This window comes from Corvus kubaryi, unplaced genomic scaffold, assembly GCF_017639235.1.
Source record: "Corvus kubaryi isolate FWS band 111438036 unplaced genomic scaffold, C.kubaryi_AGA036_p1.0 37308, whole genome shotgun sequence".
Classification (NCBI taxonomy): domain Eukaryota; kingdom Metazoa; phylum Chordata; class Aves; order Passeriformes; family Corvidae; genus Corvus; species Corvus kubaryi.
The window spans coordinates 7963723-7990151 of NW_024581096.1; the positions used below are offsets into that span (position 1 = coordinate 7963723).

The following is a 26429-nucleotide window of genomic DNA, read 5'->3' on the forward strand; positions in this document are numbered from 1 at the left end:
GAATAATCAAAATTAAACAAAATTTGAAATTTGGAAGCATGGACAAGTAGCAATTATGATCCAAAAATCTTTTCTAGCTTTGAAAGTAACTGTTCCCCAGCTTTGCCTCATTCTCACTGGTAGCAATGTTTTAACATCCCAGAACCCAGAAATGCTCGAATCTTAATCTGAACTAGACTACCAGCAGCAATGCTTATGAACCATGATAGAGATTTGGGAAAAGATCAGGGTACACATGATGAGGGCAGAGTGTTAGCTAATCTCCTTTATTTAGTTAATCATTGCACAGGAAGATTTCTAATAACTTTTGCATTTATATCTTTACAATGAACAATAATTCTTAGCCTTGAGTATACAAACTTACAAACCTGCAAAATCAAACCATAACACAGCAGTATGTTTCATGAATAGCAAAGCTATTTTTGGCCAAGCATCTAGTTTCACACCTTTCCCCATTTTTTATTTTATTCCTTCTCTATCTCTGCACAGTGGCATTCATGAGAACTAATTCACTTGACAATACAGATGGAGACAAACAAAAATAGTCATTTCAACATTCTAGTATTTCCCTGAAATATTTCTGAGAGAATCACAATAACGTATGTCATTACATATACAAAACACATGATTGTATGAGGTGCTAGAAAGGTTTTCCTGGCATGCGTATGTACTGACCTACATAATTCATGAATGGTGAAGAATAGGACCATTATATGCAGCAAAATGAAGACAGCATTGAATAATACCAAACTTCATAAGATGTCTGTAGCAAGCTTTGCAGTGAATCAAATAGATTTTATTCAAAGCTTAGAAAGTACAAGGTCAAACAGTTTATTAAAATGGATATATAATAAATAGATAGATTCATGCCCCGTACTGAAATTCATGCGAACTTCATTGCGTTAAGTGGTAGGTCCAGCTGTGTGAAAAATATCAGCATTTGGCCCCTTGCCACAAGTCATTTTAGTAACATCTCTATTATTTTTCCAAGGGCTGCCAGGGCAGTTCACAATGCAGAGCCAAATGATCCACCTCTTCCACTTCATGTTGTGCACCAGATGTTGATACATTTGCAGACACTAAGTGCCGTTTATTCCGTAAGGACATAGTTTCAGAGCAATGTGGCCCTCAGTGGTCTTTCCTGTTGTGCATCTATTTACTCCAGATAATGTCTAAAGAATCAAACTTTCTAATTTACTTCTCAGATAACAAATTGCTGTACTTTGGTGGCTGCAGCTGAAGAGTTTGCCTGTATGAAGGCATTAATAACATGTTAGTAAAAAACCTAAGTCAATTACTGTGTTTAAAAAAACAGGGTCCAGATATATTTCTCCTTAGGGTACCTTTACATTCTAGCAGAATAAAGGCGGCTATTTAAAAATGATTTAGGTAACAACCATGCCATTTCAGTTGTCATCCCAAAATATTTGTTAACAGGTAGAGTCTCAGTCAGCAGCAAATCATAAACTATATTAAATTATTCTGTTTAAAATTTTGAATTATGCTTAGTTTTACTGCACAGTTGTTTATAGTGGGTATATACATATAACTACAGCCACATTCTAGACTTAAGAATGTCAAACTGATACTAGAGATAGTGGGAAGTCATACACTCTGTATAAATGGGGAGTCACTTACTAACTGTTTAAGGGCCATGGAGGGGTATGCTGGGAAGAGAAACATTTAAATTAATGCAGGAAGGAGAAAGCCTTATGCTAATTAAAGTCCAGTCTCCAAATAAAACAGTAAATTTAAAGATAAATTCAGAAAGAAAGACTACATGGGTATAGATCTCCTAAAAACCAAGCAAAAAGTTTGGTTGTAAGAGCATCTTTGGCTAGGATGGTCTTCTAATATCCTTCGTTAAAATAGCAGTTCCATGAAAAACTTGCAAGCTGATGGAAAAAGACACCTTCTGATCTAATCTTTGTATATATTATACACAATATCCCTTTACCTTCACTTAGTTCTTTTCTAGAAAATTATGTTCTGCATATGACAAATAATTTTATGTGCTCAGGTTTTGCTTTTCCAGTCAGACTTCAAACTAACAGAGTAACAGTTACCAGCAAGCATTCCTTGACTTAAATGCAGCAAATTCAGATGCTGAGACACCATAACAACTGCCCTAGCTCCTCTGTGTGTCATCCACTCTAAGATAGTGAGAGCTTCTTTGAGGTGCATGGACCAAGCACCAGGAAAGCATGTACCAGAGTTAATAAACAAAAGGCAGAAACATTTTGAAAATACAATTGATGAAATTAATGGCTCTCTGGCATGCAGTAATATACTGGGGTACATGATTGAACTACAAGAGTCACAGGAAGGATGTCATAGTAACAGTCCTTGTGAATTCTTCCCGCCACTGTCTCTAAGCAAAGTAGGTTTTATTTTTCTGATAATGCAATCAAGGTTGATATAAAAACTTCAGAAATCAATGGATGATTCTTCTATAATGAATGATTTTCATATAAAATCCTTATCATCAAAAGTGGAAAAATATATGTAGCAAAATTTGAGAGATACCACTTCACAGGCAAGACCTGAAGGAGCAGAAATGTTATTTATTTTAATGCTGTACTATTCAATGATACAGAACTAAATTCTGTTTTATGGAAGTGTACCTATCAGAAAACCATATATTACAAATCTGAAAACATCAAATATAGTGGGCTTGTCATGACAATTAATGAAGGCAAAAATTTGCACTTAGAATTCATCTAAATTAATATTCCTCTACCGGGTAGTTCTCAGTGTGTCCTCAGAAGATCAATCAGCAATTCTTCATGGCAAAATCATCTTGAAGAAGTAGGCATTTATTTTCAAAATACGGATTTTAGCTCACAGATAGATTAACAAGGTGTACTTCAGACTGCTGGAAACAAGTCCCCAGCTTGTAGATATACTACACTCTTAGCTTAAGCAAGGTGACAGTTAAGTACAGTCTACATGTGCAAATAAGTTCCCTATAAATAAATAAAGTACATGGCCCTGAAAGTAAAATGGTACCTTGTGTTCATTAACAAAACTCTCTATTATCACTCAGCTGCATAAAGAGGATCTTTTATAGTGGTAGGGTCAGAAGATCCAACATTCCAAAGGTGATACATCTGTGGAAGCCTTTCAAGCGTTCAGACAAAGCACGTAACAAGCCTCCTAACATGACCACAAGTCTATTCTCTTTCTATCCCTAACTTGTTTTGTTTATTATCAGACCAGGTGTATTATAGCAATTAGAGGTTCTGATGCAACCTTACCTTAGAGAAATAAGCAAAAACAGCAAGTATGCTATTAATTCAAAGGTATATTTCTCTCTTATGAGGACCATCTGGTAAGTCAAAGGAAAATGTAGCTGAATGCTTATACTTTGAATAGAGTGACAGAATTAGTGCCAACTCCCTGGAAGTATTAGTGTTATAGTAAGAGGTTTTTCTGTACCTTTGTTTCCTTTGTGGGTCTGGAAGAGCACTTTGACATTTCACCATATGCACAGTGTATTATGTATCAAGGAACTAGTGGATATTACTGAACGGTTTTAGCTCGTTTTGTTTTTCATAAAGGAAGATAGCTTTGCTGTGATGCCGGCTCCTTTCACACAGATTTACCACTATGCTATTTTATTCTCCTTTCACCTTGGAACAAAACCTTAATTTCATATCTCAGTGTAAATTAATTCTTTGGCATCACTAACCTTGAAAGCCCTCTGGGGCCAGCTATTTTCAGCGCTGCCATTTTACAAGCATTGCAATCATGGATATATGACTAGGTAAACTGATAAATTGTGGTAGCTCTAAGAAGATTGAATATTTCTTGCGCTTTACATGGCACATATGTTTTGCACAAATATTGTCTCATCTTTGTTTCTACTCGTCATCGTTCTAGAACTAATTAATTAATTGATTGATTGATTGTGTTAATTCACAGCAATTTTTTTATTCATAGCGATATTTTTTATCCACTGTCTTGCCAGGATCAGCAAAACAGCACTACTATAAAAAGTAGAAATCCTGGCAGGAATTCCACTTCTCTGACAATTCCTGTGTCTTTGTCTTTCTTTTAGAGCAGGTGCTAGCGCTGTAAAATAACAAAAACTTTTGGTCTGGAATGGACCTTGGGAGGGCATCTGGTTCAACCTGCAGCCTAAAACATGGTCAGTACTGAGTTCAGACCAGAATGTTTAGGATTTTTTATAGTCCAGACTTAAAATTTTCAAGGATGGAAATTCCCCCGCCATTCTGGAGATCTTGTTCTAAGATGTAAGATGGTAGGGCATGAACATGATTCACTGTGGGGGATTCGACTGGAGAATATAAACTCATGCATTCAGACCTGATTTCCTGGCTCTAGGAAATCTTCTTTCCAGCAGACTAAGGACAGCAATTTCTACTGCTGTAGTTCTTGTTACTGAATTCTGCAGGGATGATGAGCTCCATCATTAGAACCACACTGGTTTTCTCCAACGAGTTTCCATCAGGACTAAAGGAGACAAGAAATACATTTCTTTGCTTTCCATCCAGAATCTTTTTCTTACTGAAAATATTTGCAAGATCATAGCTACACTATCTAAACAGTCCCCCCTTTCTGCAAGACTATGTAGTCTTAGAATTTATTTGGAGTGGATCCATGCTTCTCTGTTTCTCTGGAATATGTCTGTGAGGGATAAAAAGGTAAGAATGCCACAAACTCAGTTTGTGCCAAATATCCAGGTGATATTGGAAACCTGACTTTTTATTTTACTACAGGCATAATGCAATTTGTCTCGAGATTACCTTGCTTGGAAACAAGGTAAAAAGTTAAGAACTTTAGGAACTGTTTCTCTAATACTGATTCATTCTACATAGTATTAGGAATTAACTGAATGGTTTGACTGACAAACCTGCAAATCCTGAGCTCTACCTATAGCAAGTGAAAACACCACTACAAAATTGTTCAGATTTATGTAGCCTTAAAAATTGCTTTTAGAAAGTAAGGGTGATTATTGTTCACAACTCAGAAACCGTGTTAAGGGCCATGAATGAATACTGCAATTGAATCAGTTTGTCCCTTTTGCCATCAAGTCAAGAGCTGTTTTCTGTGTTGTATCAGCAGAGTTGTGAGCTGATAATGCATCATTTTTCAGGAGAAAGCTGCTTTTTGCAGTGGAAGATGTACTCTTTGTACTCTTCAAGGAACTCTAAGTTCAGGTCGAAATTTCCTCAATACTAGGTGCTCAGACAAGAAGTACAGTTCCCTGGTATATTGGAACAAAATGTTTGACATCAGTGCAGTAAATACACATGACAATTTTGTTTGAGGTGATCCAAAACAAAATATTTTTTCTGAATTTGTCCATGGAGAAAATTGTTGAAACAGAGTCTAAACTGCAAGTCGAACAAAAATGATCGATTTATTTAGACACCTGATTCAAGCAAGCCTTCAGCAAGCCTTCAGCTTAGTTTTTCGAGTACAGTTCTGTTGTAGTCCCTAGTAGTTGTTATAAATCAGACCTGAGGCCCTACCTAGTAAATCTCAGGTTGTGTACACAGAAAAACAAGACTACGCCCAGCAGCCATAAATGACCATGCATCTGCTTTATCCACAAGATACCTGTGTGTCAGAAATAGCAACTGGCTGTAGTTATGTGGGTGAGTGTCTCCATCAAAGACTGTCCTCTCTCTGCTGTCTTTTTCTGAATCCTTTACAGCATAGCTTCCAACCTGCACAGCAGAAGCAGCTCAGAAGCAGCAGCTCTATTTCACTTAAAATCACCTTTTTTCCTCAGAACATTGACATGCAGAATATACATCAAAAGTATTTTGCAATTAGCAGTCAGTATAAAACTGCATGAAATTTGAAACTTAAGATCATCACTTTTCTCAGGATCAGAACATCACCTCCCATATCAAGACAAAAAAGACTCCTTCTTTGACATGTTGTTGATGAAAATAAGCATAACCTGTATGTATGTGTTTTTAAAGAGCCACACACCCATCCCTGTCCCAGAAAATTAAAATCCAGCTGATCAAAATATTTTAGTGAGTAGCCAGTTTATACACTGAAGAAAGGTGATAATATTAGTAAACTGGTAAATAGAATAGAATAGAATAGAATAGAATAGAACAGAACAGAATAGGAGTGAATATTGGTGTCACTGCTGATTTTTTTTCTCGCCATGGGAAATCTCAGGAACATATTTGAGCATCAATAAACCAAAAATCCTCAAGGAAAAAAATTCCATATATGTCCTAATATCTGGTACCTCCTCCAGCAGGTAAATCAATAAAACATGAATTTTTTTATTCACATATTTAATTTAATTTCATCCCTTTCTGATTTTGTGTCCTTAATAGCCAAAACAATGCAAATTAATTTCTCGTTCCTTTCTAACTCTAGATAAATTAAGTAGTTTTTATTTTTCTCATAAATATATAAATTTTTCATATTGAAATAGGCAATAAAGAGGGGAATACTCTAGATTTAACTGAAATAAAAAATAAACCTCTTTTTCTTTGCAACAAAACAAAACAAAACATAACAAACAAAACAAAAAGGGGGGGGATTTGGAAAGAAAAAACAGTTTAACCTAGTAAAATCCCTTTCTCTAACTATGGCGCACTGATGCATTTCTGGTATTCTGTATTGTGATCCTCCTGAAAATAGAAACTTTATGTTTAATTGATTTATTTGTAATGATTCTGGCTTAGGGAAGAGACTCTTTGAAGCTGATTGATTACTGCAACAAGCTTAAGATTTCATACCACAAGAAACCTTTTTGTACTAATAAACAGTGGGACAATAAAGCTCTGGGGCATGGTGTTTCCCTTCACATTAAAGTGAGGATTTGCAACATAAGTATGTGAGGGACATAGTTTATGTGCTCCCAAGAAGCAGACATAATGAACTATTTCTTTTAATGGCAGATTATCCCTGTTTCTATTTCCTGGAGTGAAGACCTCGCAAATTGATGTATCTGTCCTCTGAGGTTTTCAGAGAGGCATTATGGCATTTTAAAATATTAATATGAGAGTACATTTAGCTGAAAGTAGCTAGCCTGGTAGTCTCTTGTGGCTGCCATACAGGTCACCAGAGACCTCCTGTCTCTCAAGGCAAATGATTTACTCTAAGTGTATCATTAAGATATACTTTTTTTGAATTTATGATAGTGCTTTCTTACAAAGTTATACCTTTTCTATAAAAATTTAAGCATTTTTATGCTATTTTCTCCCTTCACTCACTGTTCCTTAAAAACCTGGTCAGTGTCACGGGCAAATTGAAAGTGCCACCCCCTGCACTGCAATAGTGGGTCTGTGTTGAACACTGATTAGCTAGGACTGGATGTCACATCTTGTTATAACTTTACATAGCTGAAAAATTTCCTAGGAGATTTGAAAAGAACTGCAATTATTCCTCCAATGAAAAAAAAAAGAAGAAGAAAGAAAGAGAGAGGGAAAGAGAGAGGAACAGAGAAAAAGAGAAAGAAAGAGAGAAAGAGAGGAAGAGGGTAAGAGAGGAAGAGACAAAGAGACAAAGACAAAAAAAGAATGAGAGAATGAGAGAATGAGAAAAAGAATGAGAGAGAAAGAAAGAGAGAAAGAAAGAGAAGAAAGAGAGAGAAAGAGAAAGAGAAAGAGAAAGAGAAAGAGAAAGAGAAAGAGAAAGAGAGAGAAAGAGAGAATGAGAATGAGAGAGAAGAAAGAAAAAAGAGAGAAAGAGAGAAAGAGAGAAAGAGAAAGAAAGAAAGAAAGAAAGAACGAAAGAAAGAAAGAAAGAGAAAGAAAGAAAGAAAGAAAGAAAGAAAGAAAGAAAGAAAGAAAAAAGAAAAAAGAAAGAAAGAAAGAAAGAAAGAAAGAAAGAAAGAAAGAAAGAAAGAAAGAAAAAAGAAAGAAAGAAAGAAAGAAAGAAAGAAAGAAAGAAAGAAAGAAAGAAAGAAAGAAAGAAAAAGAAAAAGAAAAAACATCTCAAATGCAACAAATTTCTAGATTAAAGAAATGGAAAAATGTTGGAACCCCGGGTTTAGAGAATTTAGGTTTCTGGGATATAATAATATATATGTGTAACAATATGGAGGATTTGGGGTGTGGATTTGTTCTTCTTAATTAAAGACCTAGCAACAGATCAATTGAAAAGGTTTCCTCTTTTGGGAAATCTAATACTTTATATACGGTTGCCTATTTCACATTTTCTTCTACATGATAAATGATATCAAGGGTGAGTCTGTGACCTTCAGAACTTCTGGAGGAGTATCATCTGCTCAGCTTAGTGTAATTAAAAAAGTCAGGAAAGTAGAACATGTCATTTGTATTTGCTGAAATTGTATTGGATTTGGTACTTTCACGTTCATGTATAAACACACGCAGGTTTTGTCTTTTCACAAGTGGCAGAGTGTGATTCTTCCCACATATCTGTTCTTAGGAGATCATGGACATGATTGAGGAGATGAAGGCTTCACAAGGAGGTGGTTTTCTGAAAAGCAGTCCAAGGCTAGCTAAAATCAGTGTTTAACTCCACAAGGGTAGATCATCACCCAGAATATTAGAAACTAACTTAAATACTGGTCTTTGTTTTCTGTCTTGAATTATTTAGGCCTAAACTGATCTAAGTAACATACTATGATAATGTAGTAGTTGAAATGTAGTTTTCCTATATAATACCACATTTGAAGCACACCTGTCAGATTTCTCCTCTATGTTACAGGTCTATTTTGGGTTAGTCATGTGCAGAAGGAGAGAAATACAGAGTTTATATCTCAATTTGTTCCAAAATTTAAGCCTCAGAGAGAACAGCGTAGTACTTGAATATACAATACATCTCTAAGAAAATAATCAAAATATGAATTAAGAAATAATTTTAAATCCTTCAATTCTAGCATAGTTCAAAACCATGTTCATAACCTGGGGCAGACACTGAAACTTTTGAGAAAGAGCACAGCACCCCCAACTCTTTGTCAGCTGATGCTTTGGTCCCAGGTATGTGTGCCACAGTTTTACTGCCCATTTTCTTTAAGCACTAGTATCCTCTACAACATGTGCAGCAGAGAGCAGCAGATGGGCCTGTGCTAAAGGCATAAAACCCTCGGGTGTCTGCATGCAGGAAAAATGTGTCCATGTGGCTTCATAGCAAGATATTAGATAGCTGCCACCTGCTCCTCCACACCACCACAAGGGTTAGCACTCTGCTGCAGAAGAGGATGGAGAGGGAGGTGGGGAATAGGTGCAGACAGCCATCCTAGATGATGTGCTCCCCTTCCAAAGCTGTGGGATTTTAGACAGCTGTACAGGTAATGCCAAAAGGCAACATCAACCTAAAATCCCTTGAACAGCACTGGGGAGCTTGCCACAGGCACAGCTGTGGCCACGAGCCCACCCCTGTTGCAGTACCCGGGGCAGAGGTGGCACAGCACAAGCAGCCTGAGCCTTGTAGAGTGGCAGCATGTGGGTCCATGAGATGGTTTCCTGCTGGTTTTCCCAACTGTAAAACCCACCTGTGCTTGGCTCTATGCACTTTATCATCTGTACATCAGGAAGATTGCATTGCACTTCACATCTGTAGAGGAAAATTGAATAAATTTTTAGAACTGCCTGTTTTGACCTCTAAGACATGGTCAATGTTAATTTCAAGTTAATCTACACAAAGGTATTTCCAATTTTCAGTCGTCAGCTTTACATTCATGTGTGTAAGCAATATGATACAAATTGCAAATTTAAAATTATTTACCAGGGAATTTCATTTTTTAATACTTTTAGCTATCAATTCTGACATGGTGTCAAAATCCTTACCAAAAAATGTAATAATGTCTAAAAAAAATCATGTCCTCAGATTGAACACAAAAATGAGTATGTATTTAAAAAACAGACGTTTGGCCCAATTATAAATTTTTGGGGCTTTTCTATTCTTTAGAGAAACTGAATGTTCTTTTTTATACTTTTGGTTTCACATTATTTTGACCCTTTTAGCTTTCAAAGAAACAAAGACTTTTCATTTTCTAAGTGGAAAAACACATTAAAGAAACAAAAAACACAGAAAGAGAGGGAGGAAGGTAGAAGTAAAAGACAAAGAAAATAAAAAGTGCAACAATCCTCAAAAGAAGGTTGGAATACTGATTCATGATAAAAACTAAACTATTCATGCATTCAACATTTTTATAGAAGTTATCAAATAAAGCAAAAATTATGAACTCTCTAGACTTACACAGAATGATTTGCCAGTTTTCCAATTTTTGAGCAATTCCATTGATAAAAAGATATTTCGGATGGCTAAAAAACATTTCAGATAAGTGCTCTTTTCAGATGCCTTCAGAGAAACTGTAAGAGACAGAGTATTTCATTTTTGAGATTGTTTTATACATCATTTCATTTGCCTAGACACATCTGTATTTCTGTGTTAATTCTAATGGTTGGAAAAAACCAGCAAGGACCATAAATGTAATAGAAAGTCCTGAATAATACAGACAGTCCTACCCTTTAATTTACTCTTATTCAGTTGTTTGTCAGAAACTATTCTGAGAATGGTATTATTAAATGAATCTTAACCAGCATAATTCCATTTTCTATAACTAGAGAATACACATAACAGAAAGTGTAAAGGCTGCTGGATACTCTTGCAATTTTTTCCTCCACTTTTCATGTACATACTTTTTGTGAGTTTTCTTTTTTTTTCTTGATATAGACTGTTCCAAATTTGGCTAATGACATATATATATATATATATATATATATATATATATATATATGTTATATATAAGGGCACAAAACTTGATGATGTTGTTACTTCCCAGGAAATCACACAATGGTTCTGTTGGCAAACACTACAAATAATTTCCTTTTTTCTGTATTCTGGCTATGTCAATAGTGAATACAAATTACCTCGTTTAATGTCACATTTGAATTAGAGGAAGAAGTGGATATCTTAAGCAGTCTCCTTAAATATGGTATGGGAAAAAGTAACAGTGATAGCTCCTGCAACGATAAGTATGAGTGCTCCACTTGCAGAACAGATAATACAGGGGTCTTGTCAACTGTAGCCAGTGGGACAGCAACTTCAGAGCACAGTCAGCCTCTTCTCGCTATAGTGAGGGAGCACTTGTATCTTCTGTCCGTCGAGTGTTTAGAGTGCATACTAAGTGATATTGAAAGGCTTTTTATCAGCAATCAGTTCAAATAAGTTAAGCACTTTACTTTCCTAATAACCAATCTTAAATTCATCTTTAAATTTAACTCTAGCCAGAAGGTTGAATGCTAACTTAAAGAAAAAAAAAAAACAAAGATAAAAATTACAAGAGCAGTGAGAACTAAAGAGACTATTAAAACTTGGTTTTGTTGTTTATTTGCCTCATACTTTCAAAATATTGGCAACAAAGGTACTTATGTCTGAGGTTATTGGTTTTTCCCTAAGTAACATATTTAATATTCAAGAAGAAAAAGCAAATAAGTTTTCATTCTTTTACAAGGGAAATTATGCCTATGTACATATAAAAACTCTTTGTTTTTCATCAAATCCTTATTAGTGTCTTTTGTTTATCAAAGAAATAGAGATGCTCAATATCTTTGAGCAAGATTTCTCCTTCAATATTAGCCTTATCTTGAATCTGCGTTTGTAAGTCTGCTGCTGATTTAGCCCATAAAAGATGGTGCTACTGCAGGACTGTGGCTGCTTCTTGCCATTCTTTGGGTGGAGCAGCCAGCTTGTTCTGGACTTTAAAGGAGCTCTGCATATTCACCTTAGAGCTGAACCTGGTCTGTAGATGAGATCAGTCAAGTGTGCTTATAGACTTAGATTATTATAATGGAAATATTGTATGTTTGACAAGTCATCTTTAGTCCATAATTGAACTATTGGTTAGTACTCCATCAGTGAGAGTGATTAATTCCATCATTCCCCTATTGGAATAGTAAGAGCCTAAAGCTCCAGTGTGGTTTCAATATTCAAGTAGTTTCCGGCTGGATTCATCACCTAGTTTTAGTTGTCTTAAACTGATGTAACCAGTATAATACATCTGTTTGTGCTCTTTCATAGCCAGTGGGGAGACTCAAGCATCTGAACAACAATATATCCACCTAACTTTGACACTGATATTATGAAAGATGAAACTCCTTATCCTTTTGATTTCTATGGTGACTGTAGAAGAAAGCTGTAGAACTACCTTGGAACATTGTAGGAACTGAAGTTAAGTGGGATGAACCTGAGTCTTGCCTATCATGAAGACATTTTTTGACCTTAAATATCTATTTTTGGATTCTCGTGAGCGTGTTTCAATTGCCAATTTTATCTTCCTTAAAGAAAATCCCTGGAGAATGTAAACCAACACAACATTGACTTTAAAAAAGAGAAATATGTCTGTTCTACCAGTCTTCTACTATGTTCTACCAGTGTAAAATTAAACAGTTAATTTTTTAAAAATTACACATTTAAACTTCTTTTACAGATAAGGAAATACTAAATACATGGTCTATAGGATAGTTGTGTACCTAGTTTTAAAGCTGTAACTGGTCTTGGTAAAAAATTTTCAAACATCGAATCTATTATTTCAAATATATCAATCAAAATCTTCTCTAGATATAGTTGTGGTCAGTGCAATATCTCTTATTTTGCACCAAAACATGACAGAAGAATCAGTCAATCTCGGTGTTATACACCTCCATAGTCACACACTGTGCAAAACGAAATTTCTCAATACAGCTACTTACAGCTCTTATTTATAATATAAGGACTTTTCTCATTATATATCTAAAATTAATTTTTAATGTTATGAGATAGTGAAAATTTTGATACGGGTTTATTGAATTCGGGATCCATCACACTTAAGCACTTGACATATCTTTCCTATGCAAATTGTCTGAGAGGAACATAAGTCATTTTTAATAAATGTGGGGAAAAGGTCTGAGGTGAAATGAGGTTGGTGGTTGGGGCTCAGATTCTAATGAGATAAATTAAGGCTACTCGCTCAGCTAACACTCAGTGCAGTTGTCAGCACTCCTGGTTTTAAAAGGGAAAGAAGATCGAAGAAAAGATTTAAAGATGAATGAGCCAAGTGGGCTAAAACCCCCTCTCCTTTCAGTAGGCAGTGATTCTGCAGGGTCAAAGGTGAGGAGTGATGGGAAGAGTATTAAGAAATCTAGCAATTTAGAATGGAGATATATTCTCACAGACATGAATTATATCTTCAGAAGGTATAAATTTGGATTCAAAAGGGCTACTTTTTCCGGGCATTAGCAGAGAAAGTGGCCTGATCCTTGAACCTAAGTCTGGGTTTTCAAGTTTCCAATAAGTTTCCAAATTCTGGGGGAGAGCAATTGTATCATGAAGTCCTGTAACCCATTCTCACACAGACCTCCACACCACTTCAGAGAGCTACATACATAAAAAGACCACAGAATGGGATCTTAAATTTTCAGATTTCATATTTGATAAATTACACCACTGAATCCATAGTGTTGATTCTCTACAGTGATGTTTATAGAGTAGCTGGTATAACACATATAAAGCACTGTAAATAGGTCAGGTCTTATTGTTTATTTTAACAAATGGATAGGTTTGCATTAGCATTGCAGAAAATATATAAATATTGATTTGAAAACCTGCTGTGCACAATAGAAGAGCAACCCTTGTAACCCTTTTAGAGAAACCCAGCCATAAATAAAGTTCATCTCCATTTTTCAACAAAACAATTAATACATAATTCATCCCAAAAGTATTATCATGCCTATTGCTACCAACAGCAACTGAAGTATTCTAACACTGCTAACGCTACTCTGTGAAGACCATATTTATTTGTAAATCTGAAGGAGGGGTGTAATGGTATGTACTGCAATGGCATTTTATTTGTGGTGAGATCTATAAGGGTAACTTTTAATAGCTCTGCATGGGCTGAGTGCTAAAGGATGACGCTGACAAATGTTTGTATTATCTTGACCATGTGAAAACAAAATCAATAAATGCATTTTTGGAGCTAAGGAAACAGTTATGTATTGTCTTAGGTCATGTATTGTTCATTTACTTTATAGCTTCCTGTATGTTAAAGGCTCTGTACAAAAATATTAATGGTATACAGCTGTATACAATCAGAGTTTTTTCATTAAGTCAACTTTGTTTAAGTAGGATATTAACTAGTTGACTACAGCACATTTATAGTCACAATGACCAAAACTACCCAAAAGTTTCAGAGATTCATTTCATTTTAGATGGATACCAGACGTTATCTAAGCCTTCTGCTCTGGGAATTGGGTTTGACAGCTCACAAGCAGGACTTCTAGTTATATTGCCAGTTCTGTCCTGCTCTACCAGGACTGAAAGCAAGTAAGAAATAGCTAGCATCTCTTTATACAGTGTGAACAAAAGAGAGAAAGGGTACAGCGAAATTTTTCAAAGCTCCTTCCCATCCATGTGTAACAAGTTGCTTAGAACTGTTGCAGGTACCTGTCATGTCACAACCCAGGGGAGAACAACAAAGAGAACAGCATTCACATTAGTAAATCTTCAGGGCCACCAACTGGCTACTACATATCAATGGCAACATGTGTTGGTTGGAAGAGAAAAACCCAACAGAGAGATATCAAAAGACAAAAATTAGATACAGCTAGGGCTAAAACAAAACACCACAATTATTGGATGTCCTAGTATCATTTGCCATAGATTGACATTTTGATAACTTATTGAAAAAAGCAAACTTTGATGGCAAAAGTCCTACTAAAGTTTGAAACAGAAAAATTTCTTCACTGAAAGGCTATTTTGTTTTACTGAAAGATATTTGCAAAACAATTCTTTAAAAAAGCCTTCTTGGCTTTGTTGAACAAAGCCTTCAGTACCTGGCTGCATTTTATCTTCCGCTCATTTATGACTAAAAGTTCGTGTGCAGATCAAGTAAATCAGAATTTGCTTTTCAGCCATCATAAAACAGAAGAGAACTGCATTCGCTACTCTGTGAACCTCAAAGTGTCAAACTGGCTGTAATAGGAGGGTTTTCATCTCTGCATTCACCAAACTCTAAAAAACAGTATGCTCTGTTTTAATGGATCCATTTCATACTTTCATACCATACAGAGAAACAGGAGGACGTGTCTAAAGGACAGAGGATTCCCTCATAAAATCTATAAATTTAATAAAACAAGTCCCATTTTGACATATTCAGGGTGAAGAGATGTTAGTGCACTTATGCAAGCACAAACTGAAAATCTCACGTTCTGAATAGTTAACTAAAGAAGAAGTAAAAGTCACATGTGTTAACAAGAGAATTTGATAAAGTTAAAGGTTTAGATTAAACTTCTTAAAGTTTTAGCATGGTCGAAATGTTGAAATATTGACACAGAAATGTGCATTAATGTTTGGAATTGAATCTTAGCTGTATCCTTCTCAGCTTATATCTTGAGAAGATATCCTTATATTAAAAAAAAAGTAGTTGGATTGCAACTCTTTTTTTTACTTAGAAACATGAGTACTAGATTTGGCTTGATTTTATGGAGATTTACAAACCTTAAGATTGAAGAAGAATTGGACAAGTATACAGTTTCTATATGGCAAATTGTGTGAATATTTGAAATATAGCTGTCTGGCATCTGAGATAATTCCAAGCCTACAGTAATAAAACTTCAGTGACACTTGGGATTTTATTTTAAATTAGTTTATTTATTCTTATCTCTAGCACTTGAATTTGAGTGGTTTGTAACGTAAAAATAAATAGCACAATTTCCTGCATATGTGTTGTGTGTCCTAAGTAATGATTTTTTTAAAAGTCCTGAAGGTTCCTCTCCTATTCATTTAAAAATTTAATTTTCTGAGATATTTTTAAACAGAACACTAAATGTAATAGGTAAACCAAATATATTTGCACCTAAGACATGATGTAAGCTAGATGTATGTGTCTTGAAAATTTCCTGTGGGGTGGGGTGAGATTATTTGCTTTTAGCCTATGATGAAATTAATAATAAATATTTTTGAAATATGGGATGCCTTCATTTTATATATAAATAAAGGTAGAAGAATTTCACTCAAGACTACATTATTTCAGAGAGGGTTGAAATTTATTAAGGGGGAAATGAAAATAAATATGATGACAAAATGGAGCACTTGATTCAAGAAGAATTTCAAGAGTTTGAAAATCTCATTTTATTTAAAGAATCTAAAGAAAATTTTTCCTGGATGTGATTTTCTTTTGAAGAGATACTTGAATTCTCACCACATAATCTACTTCTTGGTTTTGGAAGAGTTCTTCTAGCCATCTTTCCAAAGGGAAGTTATATAAATAAAATACAATACCATTTTTCTCAGTACCAAGCGGTCTTTCCTATAAAAAGCACCCTGGTCATCACCAGTACTGTTCTTCCCCTCCTTTTAAATTAATTTTAAAATGTTTCTACCTTCTGCTAAAGCAACATAATTTTCCCTGACATGCTGCACCTTCAGTCATCTGATCTATACTGCACAAATATTGGTATGAGAGATAAACAGCTTCAAAAACACTGTTTTTTCCCTACCAGAACAGCAATAACTGCTGAAATTGTTCTGCACCCTCATACATAGATCAGTTAAGTAACTTCACGTTCTCCGTTCTTGTGGTGTTGGTGTAGGAGGAACTTCAATGCTCTAAAAAGCCTAGTTCAGGCAACCTGATTCCCTAGATAAATTATAGAACATGCATTCTGCATCAAGGCTTTGGCATGATTTTTACTTTTTGTGAAGCACTGACTGGATAGTCCCCTTCTCCCTGAGAAAGGCACAGAAGTATGAGTCCTCTGCTCCTGTTCCAGAAACCATTGCTGTATTTCTCTATGGGAGAAATTTCAAAGTACTGCATTTATTTTCCCATAAATATTTTATCAATCTGAAACTTCACTGGACTTTTAATACACAAATTTTTAGGAGGAAGCCTAATATTCAGAATTGGTTTTTCTTTCTTGTAAGATTTTCATACTGAACACATACCTCCAAAATGTCCTGCTTTCATTACAGCTTAATATTCAATTATATTGAATAATATTCATAGTTTATAGCAGAAAAAATTATCCTCTTCCTGTTTTGATAAGCAATACATTATGCTAAAATTCAGCCCAGAAGTGAAAGAATAAAACTGAGAAAACATGTAATTAAAAAAAAAAGAGATATTCTCATGTTTCAAGGTCTGTTAAATATGAAAAAGACTCTCTCTAGAGATATGATGGAATGATTTGAATGATTTAAATCTCATCTAGAGGGAACATAGGAATATTATACCACAGAGAATGACACAAAGAGATAGCTGAATGACCTTGTAGGTCTTCCCATCTAAAATTTCCCTTTCTTTGAAAGGACAATTCTATTCAGCCATAACTGAGAGTTTTTCATAACTAAGATAAAAATTTATCCTCATATTTGATCCTAGTCATTCACAATGAGAAGAGGATACCTTTAGACAATATGTAGGAAGTTTCTGTGAAGTCATTGTGGTGGACATGACACAAAAAAGTAACTTAACCTGTAAGCTTAAGTTAAAACTTAAACTAAAACTTAGCTGGAGATTTTCAGATGAAAATATTTCTTATATAGCACATCATAGGGTCAGAACTAAATGTGAATACTGCAGCAAGTGTGTATCAAATTACTGGACACCAGCTCTTCAGGTGCAATGAAATCTCATGGAGTGATTTGAATAGTTGAAATTTTTATAGTCAAAGGAAATATTTGCGTGTGTGCGCACACAGTTCTCCTATACAGTCAATAACAAAAGCTACTTTTTATGTGACTGCATTCATCTATGTCAATATATATAGGATTTTTGTCAGTAATCTAGCTTCTCCCAAGCAAGAAAGAGAAACAAACTAACCAATACATCCTGAAATTATTAAAAATATCACATTAAACCATCAAATGCTAAGGATTGTGAATGTGGCTGATTTAGGGTTCCAGTTCAGTAGATTTTTACTTATTTTTTAGCAGATTGCAGAAGATATATTTAAATACTAATCTTCTTCAAAACATAACTTAAATTGGCTTTTAAACAACAGATGATTCCAGTACTGCTTGAAATCTGTATTACCTCATGCTCAGATCCACCATATAAAGACAACTAATACAAATTCATGTTATCATTCATATAAAATTCTTATATTTGTGCTATGTCTCCTGTATAGATATCACATAGAAGGAATATATGTACTCTTAGCGGTAGATTCTATTTTTAATATTTTTAATCTCTGAGCAGTTTCTGAATTTGCACTGACTGCATTCTTTCATAATTGAAAGGTTCCTAAAGATTTATCCTGTCACCTTCAATCTTCCTTTTGGAAGCATTACCATCATAACTTAAAATAACATTTCCTTAGTGATTTTCTCTAGCAAGAGCCTGTGTGCATGTCAAATCAAGTATGTCAAAGCAGGCTTCCATAGGATAAATTTCAGTCATTTTCAGCATCTCCAAAAAGGTGCTCATACAGACTTTGTTATTACTAATGCACTTCAATAATAAAAACAGAGATACGGCCATAAAGATTTCTTATGTGTTTTACAAAACATAAACAAGAGGATTGTGTACTATTTCCTTCATCTACTGGGAATAAACAGAAAACAGTAGTGGGTGTAATGACTACATACTGATTCAGAAAACAACATTAATAGTTTGCATGTGTAAAATTTCGCATAAATAAACAAATGAGTAACAAATGAGTGGATGGCTGGATTTGGAAGACAAGGAAGTTATTGCTGCATTAGGGAAGACTTAGATGAAAACATTAATTCAGACCTGCTGCAGCTAAAGTCAATGGGAGTATCATCCCTGACTTTCAGACTGAATTTCAAACTACCCTGCAGCCTAAAAACTTAAATGAAAAAAATGGAAATGGGTTAATGGAACAAATACATATGAACAAATTTTAAAAATAATTCCAAAATTTAGCATAAACCATTTTAATTTTAGCTGGAACTCTAATGATGTTAGAATATAAATTTAAGCAAGAAAACTATTTTTACATTTTACAAGCCATTACATTGTGAGGAGAGCAATGCAGACACTTTCTTTATGCATTCCTGATGCTTTGCTGTGGTTCACTAGAAGTGTTTTAGATTGGGTTTCCTTAATCATGACTACTCTATGCAGGAGTCAGTATGACACACCACCTCATTTCATATTCTGAAACAAAATTTAAAATGATCATAAAATGAAATTGGGTAGTGTACACTTGAAATTGTTGAGAAATGGTAGTTAAAAAGAATTAGCTGAAGGGTCTCATGTTTAGATAGTAAGCTAAATGTATGACGAAGGAAGAACCTTCCCAGCTGCTCCTGTTTCACAATGTGAGTATTGAACAATCTGACTTTTCTTTGTTTGTATCTTGAAGTTTGAATAATTAAACAATAGGTCATTCAAGCTCTGTTGTGTCATCAACTAATTACTACATTTATGCTTGTCAATAGCAAATCCACGGTAGTATTTTAAATTGCATTTATTGTGCTTTAGCTTAATGCTTACTGTTACTTTTCCTCCACATTTTTTCCCATCATGAAAATTAACCCACAATATATCTTTCTGGAAAGAAAATAAACAGCTCCCTTGCCAAGCCTTTCATTACACTGTTGCTTTCCATCATGAATTGTGGTCTAACAGTAGCCTAGTAAAAAGCCAGGGCCTTTGAAGTGTTGTGCTAATTTGATTAATACATAGTTACATCCTGTTATGATGCACTTTGCCTTATGCATTTTAAATGGAAAATGCAGAGTGGATTACATTTGTGTTAAAAACACAGCATACTAAATGAACAGCATTGAAAGTGGTCTATAATAACAAGAACTGCAACCACTTTAAACATGTAAAAGGTTATTGCTTGCAGGTTAATGATAATTGTACCAAAATGCATGATTTTATAACAATTAAAAGGTCAATATAAATACTAGTGAGAATCACACAGCTGTAGTGGGGAGTACGTGATTTAAATTCCTTGAATAAAACAAATGAAGTATTCAGAAAAATTCTCTGAAGAGTGTGTCCTTCTACTGATCCCCATAAGTACTTTGGGGCTTGAAGTCATTGTTAAGTCACCTTCCATCCTAACAGAAAAGAATTTTATGTGCTTTTCCTTTCTGTTTAAATGAAGACTTAAATTCAGCTTCTGTATTAGTTTATATAAGTTTTCTGTCTCCTAACAGGAGACACTATTACACTGCACTATTACATATACCAGCTTTGGTTTTTTCACTTATTTTTTCAATAAATTAAATGCATTGTTTTATCATAATACTTTGAGATACCCATAATCACCACAGAATAAGAAATAGATTAAATTTCAAGTCTATTTGATTTGAGCAAATCCGACTTTGTGCTTTAAGTGTGCATCAATATGCTTTAAAGAGTTACATTATTATTGCACCTACTAAATTTTCTAGCAACTCAGTACAGTAAAATTGTTTTCAGAGCCGGGAGGAAACACTCATCAGAACACTGTCCTTTTATGTACTTGTGCTAAAACAGATAAAATATTAACAATCAATGATGACCCCAAAAACCTAAGTATACTGTTAAAAATTACAGTTATTGATTATGATTTGCACAGGAACTGCACTCAGATTGTGTTTCACTTTTTACAGCTCTGCTTGAATGCAGAAAGGTGTTATTCTATTAACTTATTGTTTTTCCATATATTTCAATCTTTGGTGTCATTATATTTCTTACTTGCTTGATCTTCAAAGCTAATCTGGCACCTCTTTTTTTATATATTTTAGCTGAAAAAAACCCATATGGTGGAACATAGTATCATTATTGAAGAAGAAGTCCAGCAAATGACAAAGAATTGGATTAAAAAACAATAAATCACTAAGAAGTACAATAAAGTGTGGGGTTTATTTCTGCCTATTGTATGGATTTGTTGGCAAATTCAAGGTGGCAGACACTTGTTATTCCATCTACCTCCCTCCAGGGAGAGACAGCATGTCTGCATGTGTTTCTAATTTATTTTTAAACAGTTTAATTAATGCTTCTTACCTATTCATTTGAAAAAACATAGTCATAATTTATAATTTGTATTCCTGAAATCCTGTTGAATTGCTTTCTTTACTCAGTACAGACTTCTCGGTTCAGTTTTATTTAGTCATTAAATAATGCTGTCCAAACTTTTTTCTTAGAAAGTTTTCATATGTTTGCAGTTTTCTCAAAGTTTACTCTATCTTTCACTAGGCAATTGTTATACTGTTAACTGTTACTTAATCTCAGAAGAAATATCCACCATCATGTTTTAAACCTATTTCTAAGTTTTCTATTTTTTTCTGTATTTCTTAGTAGTGTATCATGCAATGGTGATGGAAACCATCTATGGAGCTGACTGAGAGAATACTTTTAAAAATATTTATAATTCCAATTATTTAGATAAGGAAATCCTACTCTGATCAGACTGCAACATCTGCTGTAAAAATGCAGTGAAGTCAGCTGCAAGACCTTTCCCTTTGCCTACCTGGGTTATTGGATCAGAATCAGAAAGTACTATTTTCTCCTTTTCTGGCATTTACACTGTGCATTGCACTGGCAATATACAGAGGAGAAAAACCCTCACCTATCTTCTGAAAAATCTTGGATGCAGTTCTACACCAAGAAAATGAAATTTGTCCTTTTTTTCTGGTTCTTACTGTCATTCCTTTGCAAACTTATAAATTATGTAATTCCCTTATATAATGATACTTTTGAGCATTTCTTTTACTCCTCATGAGATTTTAAGAATAAGACAAATCTGTCTTCCTAGTATACATCACAGGTATGCTGGCAACACAGTTAATCTTTATTTCATCATCACTCAGTAGTATCATCTAAAGCTAATAATGCTTACTGAAAATGTGACTGTCTCAGATTCCAGTCCTTAATGAATAACTTAAAATAATAGTACTAAGTGGAGGCTCTGGTTCACAGTATGAATGAATAGAACACTTTTATAACAGCCTAATATATTACAAAACATTGTAAAGCAGGACCAATGCATTTTAAAATTTAACTGAGATTTTAATTTTTCATAGAAACTTTGAAAGGTATTTCAAGAAAGCCAATAAGCAAAATAATTCTGAATAGATTAATTGCATTTTTAATTATGATTATGGCCAGCAGAGAGATCTGAACAGCAAAAGTTTATTATTTTATACAGTCAAATCTTTATAAAACCATTTTATCTTACCAAAAGTGACATTGATTTCTGACCTTGAAAGAGGACAATGAGCTGAGTGTGACTGATAACCTGGGAAAAGATTCTCCTCCTCATACCCTCCTGTTCTGTCTTCAAAGAAGATTTAGAATATGCCTGAAGAAATAGGGTTGAACTTGGAAACCATCAAAAGTATTCAAAAATCATCACCAATAGCCTTGATAATATGAATTAAAGGAGAATGATATGTTGTTGGTCAATGAAATCACTTGGAGAGTGATCAGTCATAGTTTTCATCTGAAAATTAAGAATATTCACCCAGGAAATACTAGGTGTATTCTTTATCATTTGCATTATAAGTCTGAATGTTATAATAACATCAATGTTATTTTAAAGACCTTTGAAAGGCCACACAGAGTAGAATAATATTTCTTGTCTCTTAATCACATTCAATACATAACTCCCACCAAAATTTTCAATCCTGAGGTTCTGAAAGATTTGAAGACCAGGTGGATCACAATATTTTTACACCATATCAGTGGACAGATGCATTGCAGTTTCTTACATCTCAGAATTTCTCAAACCAGAGCCTTTAAGATTAGTCACTCTTTTCACTAATGCCTTTGCAACATTTTTCCAGGGAAGCCTTTTGGAGAAATATGTGAAAATCATTCTGAGACTCAACACAACTTGCTGTAACCAGATAAGGACTTTGAGTAATCCTTCATAATCAAAGACAAAATTCATATTCTTTCATAATGGAATTTCCATTCTGAACTACTGAAATACAAATATAAACAGTACACAAAATAATTATACTCATTAAGGATTAATAACCAGATCTGTCACCATACTACCCATATATCTGAAGGGAAACTAAACCAAACCTTCATAGATTAAAGTTTGCATACCTGATACGTCCAATGAATGGCTTATTTTGTCTGTAATTGAGTTAGACCCTACTGCTTATATGCAGACAGAGAGATTCTTGCATTCACTTTGAGTTGTGCTGCTTCAGCAAAGCTCTCCAGAAGTGTTGCAAATCTGCAAAATAGAAGCCTTATCTGCTTCTTCAATGATTCAGGTTGGCAGTTCCCTACATGAAATGCTCATTACCAAGTAACACAGCTAATCTAGGATTTCCAACAGAAAGCACTAGAAAGGTAGGCATGAAGATTAAAGGATTTTCAAACCCACACAGGGAAAGGGACTTACTTAATTTTTTAAAATAGTTATGAGCTATAAGTGAATATGGAAATTGGTCCTGAACTTTTTCTGATTATTTAAACAGATAGTTTAACACTGAATGTTTTTTATTCCTCTCACTAGAAGTACAAGTTTAATGATATTTATCACTTGCATTGGTAAAAGGGGTATAAAAAAGAGTATAAAATAACAAAGAACCAATCTTTCCCCTTTGTTATTTTATAAGGAACTTTGAAAAAATATTTATTGGATGTAGGGGGAAACACAGTGAAAAAGGATGAAGAAAACACAGAGAAAATGCCTTCTTTTCCTCACTTTTTAATAGTAAGATCAACTGGGTTCTGAGTACTAAGCCCCCTAAGCTGGAAGACAGGTCCAGGGAGCAAATGAAGCCCATAATCCAAGGCTACATAGTCAGCGATGTCCTGCACCACTTAGACACACACAGATTTATGGGGCCAGAGGGGATCCTCTCAAGGATACTTAGGGAGGTGGTGGAAGTTCTCACTGAGCCACTTCTCGTCATTTATCAGCAGTCCTTGTTAACTGGGGCGATCCACTTGGCCAGATCTTGGCAAATGTGGCTTCCATCTAAAAGGGCAGGAAGGAGGATCCTGGGAACTACAGGCCTGTCAGCCTGATCCTGGTAGTGGAGCAAGGCCAAGGACAGGTCAACTTGAGTGGCATCACATGACACATGCAGGACACCCAGGGGATCAGGCTCAGCCAGATGGGTTTATGAAAGACAGGTCCTGCTTTGCCAACATGATGTCCCTCTATCACCAGCTGACCAACAGAATGCATGAGGAAAAGGCTGTGAATGTTGTCTGCCTGGACAGCAGTCAAGCCTCCAACAATGTTTCCACAGCATTTTGCTGGAGAAACTGCCTGCTCATGGCTTGGGCAGGTGCACTCTTCACTGAGTTAAAAACTGGATGGATGGCCAGGCCCAGAGTGAATGAAGATAAATCCAGATGGTGGCCAGTCACCAGCAGCGTTCTCCAGGGCTCAGTACTGAGGACAGTCTGTTTAATGTCTTTAGTAATGATCTGGATGAGGGGATCAAGTGCACCCTCAGTCAGTTTGCAGATGACACCACACTGGGTGGGAATTTGATCTGCTGGAGGGCAGGAAGGCTCTGCAGAGGGATCTGGACAGGCTGAATCCATGGCCTGAGGCCAATGGTGTGAGGTTCAACAAGGTGAAGTTCCAGGTCACGACTCTTCAGTCACACCAATCCCAGGCAGTGCCACAGGCTGGGGCACAGTGGCTGGAAAGCTGCACAGTGGAAAAGGACTTGGGGGTGCTGGTGACAGCAGCTGCACATGAGCCAGCAGTGCCCAGGTGGCCCAAAAGGGTGATGGCATCCTGGCCTGGATCAGCAATAGTGTGACCAGCAGGACCAGGGCATGGATTGTTTCCTTGTACTGGCACTTGTGAGGCTGCACTTCAAATCTGGCGTCCAGTTTTGGGCCCTTCACTCCAAGAAAGACATTGAGGTGCTGGAGTGAGTCCAGACAAAAACAGCAGAGTTGGTGAAGGGTCTGGAGCACAAGTCTTATGAGTGACTAAGGGAACTGGGGCTCTTAAGCCAGGAGGAAAGGAGTCAAGAGAGAGAGAGAGTGCTTTTAATTCTCTACAACTACCTGAAAGGAGGTTGCAATGAGGTGGGGGCTCAATCTCCTCTCAGAGAACAAATTGTGCCAGAGGAGATTCAGACTGGACATTAGAAAAAATTTCTTGATGGAAAGTTTAACAGTCTGCCCAAAGGAGTCACCATCCCTGGAGGTATTTAGAAGATATGTAGATGTGGCACTTCAGGAAATGGTTTAATGTTGGACTTGGCAGTGTTGGGTCAAAAATTGGATTAGATGTCTTTAGAGGTCTTTTCCAATCTAAGTGATTCCGTGATTCTATGAATGTACCACTTGGCCCTCCAGTTCTTTATCAGCCTATAGTAATATTTTTCTGCAGAAGTTTCCCGAACTGAGTCTACTCTTAAGACTCTTTTTTTCTACTTCCATTACCTGGTGCCTCAAGAGGAAACATAACTTTACTTCTGAAGTACCTCAACATTCAGTTAAGGTATTCAGATGGGACACCATGCCACAGGATTTAAAAACAAACAAACAAAATTTTGAGACTCAGTCACATAAGTTTGGCACGTGTTACAGTGCAGATACTGCAACACACTGCATCAGACAACGAGGCTCATGGAAAGAAATATATATGGACTGATTCTTGATAGATGTTTCAGAGAGATGTTTATTTCTCCAGCCACATGGCTGGAGCTCTGCCAAGGAACTGCTGCACTCACAGGACCCGAGGGTCCTTCCCTGCACAGGGGAACACAAAACAACCAATGGGGAATGAGGCTGACCAGGGGCTCAGGAAACCCCGTGTCTCCCCCCCAGGGCCCCTCTCCCAGGGCTACATGGCAGGGGGAGGGCCCCAACATTTCACCCGTTTATTTTTAACAAAAAGAGATTTAAAACTTAACATTGAAAACAACTGGATAAACATGAGATAACAAGGAGAGTTTCAAAACAAAACAAGCCACCCTCCTGAGTCTTTAAATGTCCAAACAGATTCTCTGGAACATCTTAAGGCTGACAGAAGGGAGACAGGACTCTCTAGGCATGCTCTGTGGGGAAACTGAGGCAGGAGAGGGTTTAATTTCTTCCCTCCCCCTTTTCATTCCCCCTGGGCATCGGAGAGGAGTTGTAGGGAAAGGGAATTGTATAGGGAAACCATGGGGTGAAAAGTGGATTAGGAATAAACTGGGGATGGGGTAAACTTAGGAAAGGGTTCATATTGGGTATAGGGTAAAAGGGGAAAGTAGGCTGTGGGTAGGGAAGCTGCTGGGATGGATATTGTTTATAATTTTGTGCAGAATGGCTGCCTTTGACTGGAATACCCCCAGGCCCAGTAATATTTGCTGCTTGTAAGCCTTTTCTACGTTGCACAATTTTGAACTCCACCACCTCTCTATCTCCCAAGCTTGGGATGCATTTTTCAGGGTTATTCTTTTTAATAGCAGTTCTATGAACGAATATGTCTTCTTGGTTGTCACATTTTGTTATAAAACCATAATTTTGTTTAATGTTATACCATTTTACTATTCCTAAAACTTTAGCTACAGTGATTTTTCCTTTTTCCGAGTGG

The 26429-nt window shown here is 35.8% G+C and overlaps 1 long non-coding RNA gene across 1 annotated transcript in view; it reads right to left on the bottom strand.

Moving 5' to 3' along the window:
- Positions 1 to 252: 252 nt before the first annotated feature.
- LOC121664812 overlaps positions 253 to 26429 on the bottom strand; it is a 52971-nt gene continuing 26794 nt past the window's right edge. Inside the window, exons 4-6 of the long non-coding RNA XR_006016141.1 lie at positions 10168 to 10280; positions 9357 to 9522; positions 253 to 4476 (exon numbers count right to left, since the gene is read on the bottom strand). This is a non-coding gene — a long non-coding RNA (uncharacterized LOC121664812). The remainder of the gene's footprint in view (positions 4477 to 9356; positions 9523 to 10167; positions 10281 to 26429) is intronic.